At 38.0% G+C, this 13,146-nt stretch overlaps 1 protein-coding gene across 2 annotated transcripts in view; it reads right to left on the reverse strand.

Annotated features, from left to right (window-relative positions):
* Positions 1 to 432: 432 nt before the first annotated feature.
* Positions 433 to 13,146, reverse strand: part of LOC122811859 (protein CTLA-2-alpha-like) — a 249,742-nt gene continuing 237,028 nt past the window's right edge. For both annotated transcript variants that reach the window (XR_006366309.1, XR_006366307.1), the window contains one exon: positions 433 to 1,133. The gene's annotated coding sequence lies outside the window, so the exon portion shown is untranslated. The remainder of the gene's footprint in view (positions 1,134 to 13,146) is intronic.

Raw genomic sequence — 13,146 nt, forward strand, 5'->3', positions numbered from 1 at the left:
GCTTTTCTGACAGTGTGAACATCCTGTTTTTGTCTTTTGTACAAGAACATCTGTTCTTGTGCCAAATGCAGAAAAAGGAAACACATTGTCTTTAAAAGCAGATTTTGCATTTTTGCTCTTGCATACATCCTGTTTTTAAGTCTGTAAGGGAAAAATGTCCATTCAGCAGGTTCCTTATTTTCCAAGCCATGGTAATTTAGTATGGATGCTGATTACATATTACTAAACTCTATTTCTACATTTAAGCAAGCTTTATCTTATACCTTATTTATGTTGTATATTTGTAGCAAAGTTACTTTCAACCTTAGTATATTGTTGAGCACACTCTAACATCTGGCCCACTGACTCCTGTTTCCCTTAGCTCTGAATAACAGAAGTACCTACCTATATAGTAAAGTAACAGAATACTGTCAATGAAATGAAGATATAACATTGCTTGACTAAATATTTTAATAAAAAAGTATAAATATCTGCAGATATGTAAATCAATTAAATAATCTGTAATTACAGAATATGTTTTAAAGAATTCTAGTATGTTCCCAATGGAGCTAAGCAAGCATGTAGCTGAAGGCTGACAACTGTCTGTCAGTTTAGTACAGAGGATTACATTTTTGAGCTGGTAGTAAGCTTCATTCTTCAGTTCACTGTTTGATTATCGGAGTCGGCATCCGTTTACTGAGTCACTTTTTAGTGCTCCTCAGTCACATGTGAAAAGGACTGGTTTTGCCCGATCAACAAATGAATAAAAATGCCTATAATTGTCTTCAGAAGTGTGTTTGTTTAGTTTCAGTTTACACTTTACTGATTTGTTTCATTAATGAAAAAATATAAATTTCAGTAAATTTAATAGTTTAAATAATAAGATGAAAACCAAAATTAAAAAAATAATAATTTCTTTTAAAACCTGCATTATTATAAGGAGCAAAAAATGTCCTATTTTAGTATTCCATTGTATTAGTAATTCTAGAACATAAACTGTGAGTACAGATCTAATTTTATAACAGTTATACAAATGCATGTCTATAATCAAATAAGAGATTATGTTAGTGTGAAAGCAGAAAGCTAGAGTTGCTGCTGCTGCGATGCAGGTCATAGATATCACCAGAAGCAGGCCCAGCTGAAAGTTCTAGAATCTGTAAAGAAATGATAAATTGTTAGCTGATAGATACATACATGCATACATACATACATACACACAAATATTTTAAGCACAGGCAATAATGCCCTTCTAGCCTGTTAATATTCCAAAACAGTTGTCCCCATAAGTGTCCAGGATATTCTTAAAAAATAGCTAAACTAGTGCTTATTTTCATGTAATTTGATAGTGTAATTCAAGAATCAGCTGCTCTCTCAGAGAACCATTTTGTACATTTCTCATTCCTATAGAATCTTCTACATATGTTGTTGGACGATTCTCTGCTTTTTGATAACCCTCAAAATTTCCAGATGTATTTGTCTCTAAATGCCCTAGTACCTGAATAAGGCATCATATTAAATATTTGTATGAGACACTGCTGTACAAGTTCAGATATTTCATTCGTTCAGATTAACTTACATCTTCACATCCATGGATGCTCTTGGTATATTTCCCCTGTACTCTTTCCAGTTTACTCATGCTTGTTTTCTTATAAGGTTTCCGTATTATTGTTCCATACTCAAGTTTGTGTCTAATGTAACTAATAAACAATAACTTCATCATTTCTGATTTCTTTGACTTTATAAATCTTTTTATACAACCTATCGCATTATAACTATCGTTAACCAATTTGTTAATATGTTTAGAAAAACTCATATCTGGATCTACCTATATACCAAGGTCCTTAAATGAGTCTACAGTTTCAATCATTGTGTGCTGTATTATATATTCACCTTTTCAGATTAAGTCTCCCAAATTTCATATGCTTAGTTTTTGATATATTTATCAGCATATGATACTCCTGTGACGAAATGGTCAGTTTAATCAAGTTATTTTTCAGCCATGCCCTATCTGTGACACGTGTAATTAGTTTACTCATTTTCAACTCATCTGCATATAGACTGTAGAACACCTCAGATGAAAAGAATAGCTCTGAATGATAAAGTCTAAACAAATATGGGCCTGGAATGAAGCCTTGTTGGATACCCTGACTGTAATATTGAATTTCACCTGTCCAATTGTTGTATGATATTTGTCATATCCTATTTGTTAAGCCATGTAGCTATCTATCTTATAACATAGGTTCATAGGTAGGTACTAGGCTATTGGCCCAAGGGTCTAAGTAAGCCTAGCCAACAAGGTTCCCTGGCTTACCCCACCCAAGAAAGTTATTTTCCTGTGCCCCTGTTGAGCAGAGCCACCGAAGTGATCCCCGGGTGTATTTCCTATTTCCTATCCACATATCAAGATTTTTCTAGAAGAGTGCTAATGAGGAACTTTGCTTGACATAGATTGGTAGCTTGTTCCAGAGTATGGGAAGTCTGTGGGACAGGAATCTATCCCTCCAGCATGTCCTCTTTATTGTGGTGACAAGGTTTAGGTCCCTAGAGCATGTAGCTTGGAGGGATTAGGATTTCTTTAGGTGTAGCATGTCCAACAGCTCTGGTTTTCAAATAGCTTTATATGTTAGGCAGAGATCATCTCGGAGTAGGTGATATGCTATGGAGTAAAGCTGGAGTTTTTTGAGGTGGTCAGTATAAGGCATCTATTTGAGGCCAGTAATCCTCTTTGTGAGGTACTTCTGTGGCCTTTCCAGCTACTGCAGATGTCTTGTGAGGTACATTCCAAAAGGGGCATTGTACTCTATAATGGGTCTAATGAGTGTCACGTAGAGGGGAACAATTACCTGTTTTTTCCTGGATGAGAACCTTTATGTGATGAGGTGTGCCATGTAGAAGGATTTCCTGACTACTGTGGTGATTTCCTGACTACTGTGGTGATGTGATTATCAAAGGAGAGACTACTGTCCACCCAGGTCCCCAGGTCTCTTATCACACATTTGGCATTAAGTAGACTGCCACCTATGTGGTAGTTCATGGGTACATAGTTTTTACCAAAGGGGATGACAATGCACTTTTTGGCATTGAGCTTGAGGCCATGAGTCTGACACCAGGCATCTGTCTCAGTGAGGCCCTTCTGTAGGATGTCCACATAATTTGGGGACTCAACTATGGCTCCTATTTTGCAGTCATCTGCGAACTTCATTAGCCAAAGGCCTTCTGTGTTAGCCTGTACTTCAGAGAAGTAGATATCAAACAGGAGAGGTCCCAGGACTGAACCCTGTGATACTTCACTTGTCACTGGTTTGAAGTCAGATTTAGAGTCTGCAACTTTTACAGTGTAGGTTCTGTCAGTGAGCCAACTGGCAACTCATCTTGTGATGTAGGGATTTATACCTAGTTTAGTGAGTTTAGCTATAATTCCAGAATGGGGGATGGTGTTGAAAGCCTTGGCGAGGTCAAAATAGGCTGTGTGAACTACCTTACGCTCGTCTACAGCTTTAGTGACAAAGAAGTCAATCAGGTTCAGGAGGCATGATCTGTCATTCACAAACCCGAACTGGGTGGGGTCCAGAGTTTGCAGGTTACCAGTGTCTTTGTTTATGAGTTCCATGATGATACGTTCCATGGTCTTAAAGACCAGGCTCATTAGGTTAATAGGGCGATAGTTCCTGGGATCAGTGGTAGCTCCCCCTTTGTGTAGTGGGATAACTGTTGCTGTGTGCCATTCTGTGGGCACAAAGCCTGATGTGAGACTATGATTGAACATGGTGCTTAGGTTGGGAGCCAGTTCATTTTGAATTTCATGTAAAACACAGCCTGAGATGTTGTCCAGTCCCATGGATGCTATGTTTTTGGCTTTAGAGAGTGCAGCTTTTACCTGCGTAGTTGTGATTACAGGGACCCTGCATTCTTCTTGTATAGATATGGGCCCTTTAAGGGGTGAGAAAGGGTAAAGTTAGCATTGAACCTGTCTGCCAGGACATTGGCAATATCAGTTGGTTCTGTAATTTTCATGCCGTTATGCTGTAACTCAGAGCAGATCTGGGTGTTGCCATTGTGATTATTGACATAGCTATAGAATGCTTTGTGGTTGCCCCTAGAATCAGTGGCAATTTTGTTTTCGTAGCTAGCTTTGGAGGATCTTATAAGGGATCTCAGCTTCTTACTGAGGCTGACCAGGGAACTCCTCCATTCATGGGATTTTACTCTCTTTTGCAACAGTTTCTTCCTTCTGTTGTAGAGTTTGTTTATGGCAGGGGACCACCAGATTGGCTTCCTTTTTTTGGGGGTTAGCATCTTGGTTCGGTTTGGAATAGCACAACAAGCACATCAATACCTAGTTGCCCTAATTTATTGATCATTGTTTTGTGTCTGTCCCTATCAAATGCTGAAGTTAAATCTATATAAATTCTATCACAGCTCACTTTTTCATCCTAGCTATTATACTGTTATAGAACATCATGTTACAGATTGAAATGGATCTATTTTCAACATATGCATGCTGATAAATGGTTCAAGTCCCAACATTCCCAGTTCTGAAAATAATTTATCCAATATTCCCTTTTCCATTATTTTTCCACAACATGAAAGTAAATGTATTGGTTTGTAAGACTCTGTGTTAGCCCTATTCCACTTCCCCTTAAATACATGTTTAACAAATGCATGTCTCCAATCTTGGGGACTCTCCCCATATTTATATAACCTAGTAGATGTTAGATATAATGGTACTCTAAGTTCTAGGCAAATTGTTCTCAGGTCATTATTACTAATTCCGTCTCCTCCCTGTACTTTGTTTGGATCCAGTTTGCACATTTTTTTCCAATATAATCTAATATGATTTGAGTATCTGAGGTTATCTGGATATCACTAGGAGAATTTGTCACCCCCTTTATGGAGCAAAACTTTTTTGCATAAGATTTTGTAAACATATCCATAATCTGTTGTGTCTGAGAATAAATTTTAGTATCTACACAGTTTATCATTTTTTTATCTTTACTCCTACCACATCTTAAGTATCTATAAAATCATTTCCTCTTATGAAATGTAATGATAAGTCACATTATATTTACATCAGTACCGGACAGATTCTGCAGAGCTCACAGTTGCTAATTATTTTCTGCAACTGCCACGGATATATTTTCTGATAAAAAAGTCATATTTGAGGTAGAAAACTAATACATTTTGATAACTTAAGAAGGTTGTTGTGATAAATTCAATTTTATTGCCATTGTAACTGCTTCAGTAATTTTTCATTTTTAAGGGGTCACTTTATAGATATAGCCATAATGCTCATCAAATTCAAAGTCAAGTTAAAATATAAATAGAATGACATTAAATATTTATTGAAAATGTTGTGGTTGTGTGGCATTCAGTATAAAAGAAAGTATAATAAGCATAAAAAGCAAAATATAAAGGAAAATAAAATTGGTATGATCCTTGCCATCACAACTTGCCAGAAAACCCTTCATAATTATTTCTTCAAAATGAATGATGCTGTGAAATACTACAACCATAACTGCAAGGGAAAGTTATCTGGAACTGTCACTTTCCAAGCAGATAAAATTAATCTTTCAGCTGTTATAGCAGCTCATAGAAGTTTTCTGGCTATGTTGAGGAATATTTGATAGCAATTCTCCATAATGAAGAGGTGCTCCAGTTTCTTCCCTGAGTTGAACATCAATTGAATTGCCTGTAATTGTGTATGCCATGTGTCATTAAGTCTTTATATATATATGTGTGTGTGTGTGTGTGTGTGTGTGTGTGCATGCATGCGTGTGTGTGTGTGTGTGTGTGTGTGTGTGTGTGTGTGTGTGTGTGTGTGTGTGTGTGTGTGTGTGTGTGCGTGTGTGTGTGAGACTGCCATCCTAGACATCTTAACTGGAGCCAGTTTCCTTTTCCTCCATGGCACAGAATTTGACAAAGCAGAATAAAGCAGGCAACCAGAGAATAAAGAAACAGTAGAAGATACATTTTTGAAGACAAGTAGCATATGATTCAAAATTATTGTGGATATGCCCATGGACCCCCATGGACTAATCCTAAAACATAATTACCAGGTCTGCATCAAAGTGCCAGGCTTGCCACAGCCATTTCAAAAGAAATTAAAGGAACTCATAGACTATTTTCTGTTAATGAATACCTAGCAAGCTCTATGAAATACCTCAGACTAGTCTTGCTTTGTGAATGCATGGTTCTTGTGCAACAATTCTACAGTCTATAAGTAAGTCATTTATTGTGAAAGACAGTGAAAGATCTTGAGACAATTTATGATATTGGTGATTCAACTCATAAAACATGAATACCAAAATGCTTTTGAAAAACATAAGTAATAATCATTTTAGGAAACAAGGGAGGGTGAGAAATAATATTTGCATTTAATAACTGTAATAATTTATAGATTCAAAACCAAAAACCAAGCCAAACACCAACCAAGAAAAAACAGCAGTTTTCTGTAGAATGTCACCAAGCACGATAGATTCCACCACAGTTAAAAACAAAGTGCAAAAACACAATTTATTAACGCAATTCCAAAATCAAGGCGTTTTCGTCCTATAGCTGGACTTCATCAGATAATCTCTTACATCATTTATTAGCATCCATTATTTATAGATTCAGCTTGATTAGTAATGATCTTAAAATAGTATGCATTACGCATAGATTGCTCTATATCCTGTACAACTGTATCAACTTTCAGGGGCATATTGTTAATATGGTAGTTCCCTGGGATAGGTGACTTCTCAAACGATACACTAATACATTTTGTCATTTAGTTTCCGTCCATGATTTTGGCTCCGGTTATTTATTTGGAACAAACCTTTCTGCAGAATGACATTTACAGACTTAGTCAGACAGAGCCCTTAGGTTTTTTGCTTTTACTTCAGAAGAGTAGATGCCAAACAAGAGAGGTCACAGCACAGAATCCTAGGGGACTCCACTGGTGACTGGTCACTTTGTGAAGGCAACTTCTCATATTTGGATTTCCCTCATCCTATCAGTGAGCCAGTTGGCAATCCATCAGACGACATAGGAATGTATTCCCGGTTTAATTAGTTTTCCTGTTATGCCTAAGTGGGAGTTTGTGTCAAAAGTTTTAGCCAGATCAAGGTATGCAGTGTGTACCATTTTTCCTTCATCCATTGCCTTGGTGACCTTTTTAAAAAAAACTCTACCTGGTTGAGTAAGAATGACCTGCTCTTGATAATTCCAGTGTTTAGACGTTCCCTATGTCTTGATTGATCAGAGCCATGATATGTCATTCCCTGACTTTGCATAACAGCGTGGTTAGACTTATGAGTCTGTAATTGCCTGGGTTTATGGAAGGTCCTCCCTTATACAGGGAAATGATGGCAGCTATTCTCCATTCACTTGCTACAAAACTGGTATGGAGTCTGAGATTGAACAGTGTTGTTAGGAGTGTGACTTAACTGTGATTCATTGTTATTTAAGATGCATGCAGGGATATTGTCAGGACTCATAGATGCAGTATTTTTAGCTTTTGATAGCACTTTTAGGACTTGGTCTTGTGTCATAGCTGGAGGCAAGCCGGTTTTACATATATCTTCTGGGACAGATGGAGGGGAGGGAGGGGTAAAGTTAGAGCTAAATTTACTGATCAGTAGGTTCACTATCTGTTTAAACTCAGTGTATGTAACATTGTTTACAATCAACTCAGCACATTGCTGCATTGTGCTTTTGGGATTACAAACAGAACTAAAACGTGCCTTGTGATTGTTTTGCCTTGGGTAGCTATTTTAGCCTCAAACTCAGCTTTGATTGATTTTATTAAGTTCCTGAGTTGTTTATTTATTTCAGTGACAAAGGCTCTAACATTCTGGGAATTATCTTCTTTCTTTTGTTCAAAATAATTTTCCTTTTATTATAAAGCTTGTTGGTATTACGGTTCCACCATGTAGGTTTGTTTCTGGGGTTTGGCCTACACTTGCTCCTATGGGGTACAGCTGTATTGATGCACCTGTTTACATGCTGGTATAATGTGTTGGTATATGTTTCTGCTTATTCATTGGAGAAAGAAAATATTGTCAAGAAGTAAAATGGAATGTGCACAACAGAGCAAAAACTCCCTCATTAGCCTAAACAAGCAAATTAGGGAACTAGTCAAATCTCTGAAAGCAGAATTTGAGGTAATAGCTAAGGATAACCATACGTCATTTTTCAGTTATGTCAGCAACCTTAAGGGCAACACCCAACAATGTGTGGAATTAGTTGTAAACGGCATCACCTATCCTCACCTAGAAAATGTAGCAAATCTGCTGGCTGACAAATTCAGCTCAAATTTTACCTCCCTATCACCCCTAGTTTTCCCTCACAAAATACCCTCTACGACTCCACTGCCAATTATCACCAAAGAACAGGTTACTGCTGTGGTCTGTAAAGCTAAAACCTGGCTTCAACTGGGCCTGATGATATATTGAAGTTGCATCTTAAACAGCTTAAATCAGGTCTTATCAGGCCCATTAGGATTTCAGTTTAACCACAGTCTCTGGAATTGCTTTTTCCCAGTAGAGTTGAGGACAGCAACAGTCATTCCTCTGTATAAAAGAAGACTACCTACTGACTCGGGGAAATTAGACACCCATATGTTTGACTAGTCTTATACGTAAGGCTATGGAAAGAAAAATCATGAATCTGATAAATAATAACATAGGAAACCTCAAAACTCTGGACCTGACACAATTTGACTTTGTCAATGGCAGGTCATGTCTACTGAATCTGACGGATTTCTCTGAGAAAGTCACTAAGGCCATGGATGATGGGGAAACATTACAAACTGCCTACCGTGACTTTGCCATGGCATTTGACACAATTCCTCACTCAGGTATTAGAAATAAACTCACAAAACTGGGCATAAATCCCTATGTCACCAGATGGATAGCCAATTGGCTCACAGACAGGACATGAGGTTAAACGGAGTGAATCCAGATCCAGCAAGAGGACAGTTACTAGTGGTTAGACCACACCCATTCAAAATATACTTCAATGAAGTCAAGGCTAATGTGGAAGCCTCTGGATGACAATGTCTGCTAATGACTGCAAGATGGGGGCAGCCATTGAATCAGCCAGTGATGTAGATATCCTTCAGGAATGTCTAGATCAAGCAAATGATTCTTGCCAGAACCATGGCCTAAAACCAAATGTAAAAAATGCATTATCATACCCTTTGGGAAGTCAAATACCCCTGCAGATCACAACATCAATAGCACATCCCTAAGAGTGGACTCAGAGGTGAGAGATCTACACCTATAGACAGTAGTCTGAACTTTGACTGCTATGTGTCCACATTAGTGGAAAGTAATTGTATGTGGCACAACTTATAAGTAAAGGTATGGGATCCATATCCAAGGAAATTGTAGTCCCACTGTACTCACCCTTCATTAGACAGTAGTCAAGTAAAATGTGCCAATTGACATATACTTAACTAGGCACTTACAGCAACTAGAGCAACTTCAGAGGTTCCTCACAAAGAAAATGCAGTGTGTAAGCAAAATGAACCATGCAGATAGACTAAGCCCTATCCCTTTACTCCATCTCCTATCAAGTATTAAGGAGTAACCTATGCCTCACCAACAAGGCACTCACAAATCCATCCCTGATCGACCTGCTACACAGCTATAAGTCAAACATCATGTGGGTCACCCAATCTAGGAATCTAAACTTAGATATGTGTCTCAGAGATAGCCCCTTCATTGGAACAGGCTTCTTATTCACATTAAACAGAGCCCTTCCCTGGCCCTCTTCAAATGCAATTTGGATCAATGGATGGGGAATCACAAATTCACACCTGGGGTAGTGCCTCTGTCTCTTATGGACAGGGGCAATGTATTAGATATGCAATGCACAAGCACAAATCCCTGCCATCCTCTTGCCCATAGGGGCCATGTATTGGGTAAAATTGGGTTATATTGGCTAGGCTTGTATGGGCCCTTAAACTTTCAGGCTAGTAATCTTCTATATCCCTAAGAACCTTAACTGTGTTTGGTGGGGATTTGAAGCTTGCCAATGTATCACTTAGGAGTCAGTAGTTTGTTTTAAAGAAATTTTTAAAGGTAACTTGGGTGTAAGGCATCTCTGGTTTCAATTTTATTTCAAAGGAGACTGCTTTATCCTTAGACCTAACAGTGATGAAGATACACAAGGGATGGTGCAAGATGCTCCCATGTTTATAAGTACAACATTCAATATGTCATTCCCCCTGTTGGGTACTATGACTAATTATTCTAGGGCATTTGTCTTGACAAGGTTCAGAAATTTCTGTGCTTATGCATTAGTGGTGGTTTAGGTTTTCCCAGTCTATAACTGGACAGTTTAGATCACCTATGAAAATGGTATTGAGTTTAATAGTGATTAAGTCTAGTTCCTGTAGATAGATGCTGTGGCTTTCTTATGTCATAAAGGGAGTTCTATAGCTAGATAATATATGGTATGGGACCTTCTGGTTATTTGCACATAAAGACACTCTACACATCATAGATTCACAGGTTCATAGATTAGTACTAGGCTAACTGCCCTTATGGGTCACTTTAAGCTTAGCCAATTACCCCTTGTGAGAATCAAGCCCTGTCCCATTGTGCTTGTAAGATAGACATCTTAACCATTATTCCAACCTTCCACCCAATAAAATTCTGTACATCTTGTCTGTGAGGTAAATGTGTTAACCATTATATCAACCCCAAGGCTCATGCTGCTTTACCAGCCTTGATGTGAGTCTTTTCTGGATGTAGACTGAGACACCTCCACCTTTTCCCTTCCTGCACAATAATATGTGTAAGGCATTATAACCTACACATATACAACAAACACAGGATATTGCAGCATACCCTATCTAAAGTAGATAACCACAGTTTCCTCCATCTATGAGCTTGTACAAAATGTTTATAAGACAATAGTTGCCAATTAATATTTTTTAAAGTCTGGAGACAGTAGAAGGAAAATACCAAGGTATTTGGTGGATGAATGCACCAGAAAGACAGTAAAAGATGGTGAGCTGTCTAGTTGCTTGGAACAGCCTAGTGTTTGCTTGACTAATTTTAAAACCATACAAGACAATGAAGTTTTCCAACTGACCTGCAATGATCTTCAACTACTGTACTAAGATGGAGGACGAAAAAGGCAGCCATCTGTGAATATTAATATTTTAACACAAATAATAGTTCCAGCCCACACTGTTTGGGTTTTGAAGAATAGATTTAAAAACTGATGGGCTCATTTGCTAGGAGAAAAACTACTAAGATGCAACAGGCAACCCTGTATAGTGCCTTTAGTCAGAGAAAATTTAACTGATGTCACTGCTATTGATGACTGGAAAGTTACAAAGGGCTTGGAGAGCTTTAAATTTAGGAACATGAATGGGGACTGGGCAAAATCAGTAAAGGCTTTTCATATATAGAGTTCCAAAGAACTACATCAAAGGCATTTTTGATGTCTACTAGTTTTGTCGTACAAAGGGGTAAATGCCTCTGTCTGCACTGAAGCAAGTTGGTAAGAACCATGACATCATCTAAACTTGAATGTCCTTTAATAAAATCAGCTTGGTGGTTTCTGTTAAAATGGGGGAGGGCAGACAGCATTCTAGTAATCCAGACAGTTGTGCAAACCTTTTCAGCCTTATTATCAGTTAAAGAGATACCACAGTGTAATTGTTTTTTGCCTCATTACCAGTTAAAGAGATTCTATAGTAGAACCTTCTTTTGCCTCAATATCAGTTAAAGAGATGCCACAGAGTTCGCAGCTTGATAATATTTTCATCTTGCCTTTAGAGAGACTATAATCAGGGTCTGTTTCAAAGACTGTGGGGATAACTTGTTAGAAATGAGGGGTTAAAAAGGGCCAATAGTGAAGCCAAGAAGGATGGGAGAAAAAATGTCTAAGCTTTTGAGTATAAGTTGTCTGGTGTAATTGGCCATGAGACTTCATGTGGGAAATGCTTTAACTGCCTGTCTTACCTTCTGCTATGAGGTGAGAGCAGACAAGGTACCTTTAGACAGACTGGTGACTTGTAAAAGAGACAAGGTTTGCAAAACCAAGTTAACCCTACTGTCCCAATAATTTCCATATTCTTGCTCATCTATTTTACGTAGCACAGCATAAAAGTCTTTAAATACCAAAGTGATTTGGATGGGATTAGAAACCTGTATGAACATATGATTACTTATAATTGCCTTCTTCCTGTGCTTCACTTTAGCATGCAATCTAAGCCCTTCCCAGGAAAATTCTTACATGCCCATTTGCTGCAGCAAAACTCAATCCTACATTAGAGATATTCTGGCCTTGGGTTTGAAGGCTAGTTTTGCTTTTATTTAAGCAATAACCAATGACGTCAGTGTGTTATATTGAAGATTTCCCCACTGTTGGCATGGTTTAATCATGAGGGCAAAGCCCGAGTGATTAAATAAAGCCAACATGGGTAAATTTCAATATACCACACCACGGAATCAGTTATTGGTATTATACAATAACTTTATTTAAGAAAAAAAATACTAACTTTTCTTAAATAATCCCCAGGATTCATTAAACCCTACATGGAGTGTAGGAATAGTGCAGGAGCTGCTGCAGGCAATATGTCCACCGAACGATTCAGTAAAGAGTTCCCGGGATGTGCACAGGCACTCCTGCACTATTCCTACACAGGCACCACTGCCTTATGCTAATTACCTCATTTGCTGGTGAAAAACATGCAAGTTAGGTGAATTAGTGATTCAGCAAGCAGGCGGGTGTCGGTGCAGGAATAGTGTAACCTGCAGAAATATATTCAGTTAATAGCTGAATACATTTCCGCAAAAAAGAAAACAGAGGCATGACAGCCTCAAATAAAGCATGTATTCCATTCAATAGGCATACCAATGGCCAAATATATGGCTGTTGGCATGAAAAATAGTTTAAAATTTCTAAAATAAAAGTTTTTTTCTTTTTTGGCCAATCTCGGCCATTTAAGCATAGGGCAGTGCCGTGCAAACGAGATTGTGCCAAAAATAAAAAAAAGGGGGGAAAAATCAATTTTGAGAGAAGTCTGCATTTTGCCATTATAGTCAATGGCATGCAAAATGAAAACAATGCCAGGGAACAGTGGTTGCTAAGGGGAAAGGCTCAGTGAAAGTGTTGTATCTCAGGAGTAAGGCAGTGATGTATGCAAATGAGGGGATTTATACTGAA

This window comes from Protopterus annectens, chromosome 9.part0 (assembly GCF_019279795.1).
Source record: "Protopterus annectens isolate FY-2018-M chromosome 9.part0, PAN1.0, whole genome shotgun sequence".
NCBI lineage: Eukaryota > Metazoa > Chordata > Ceratodontiformes > Protopteridae > Protopterus > Protopterus annectens.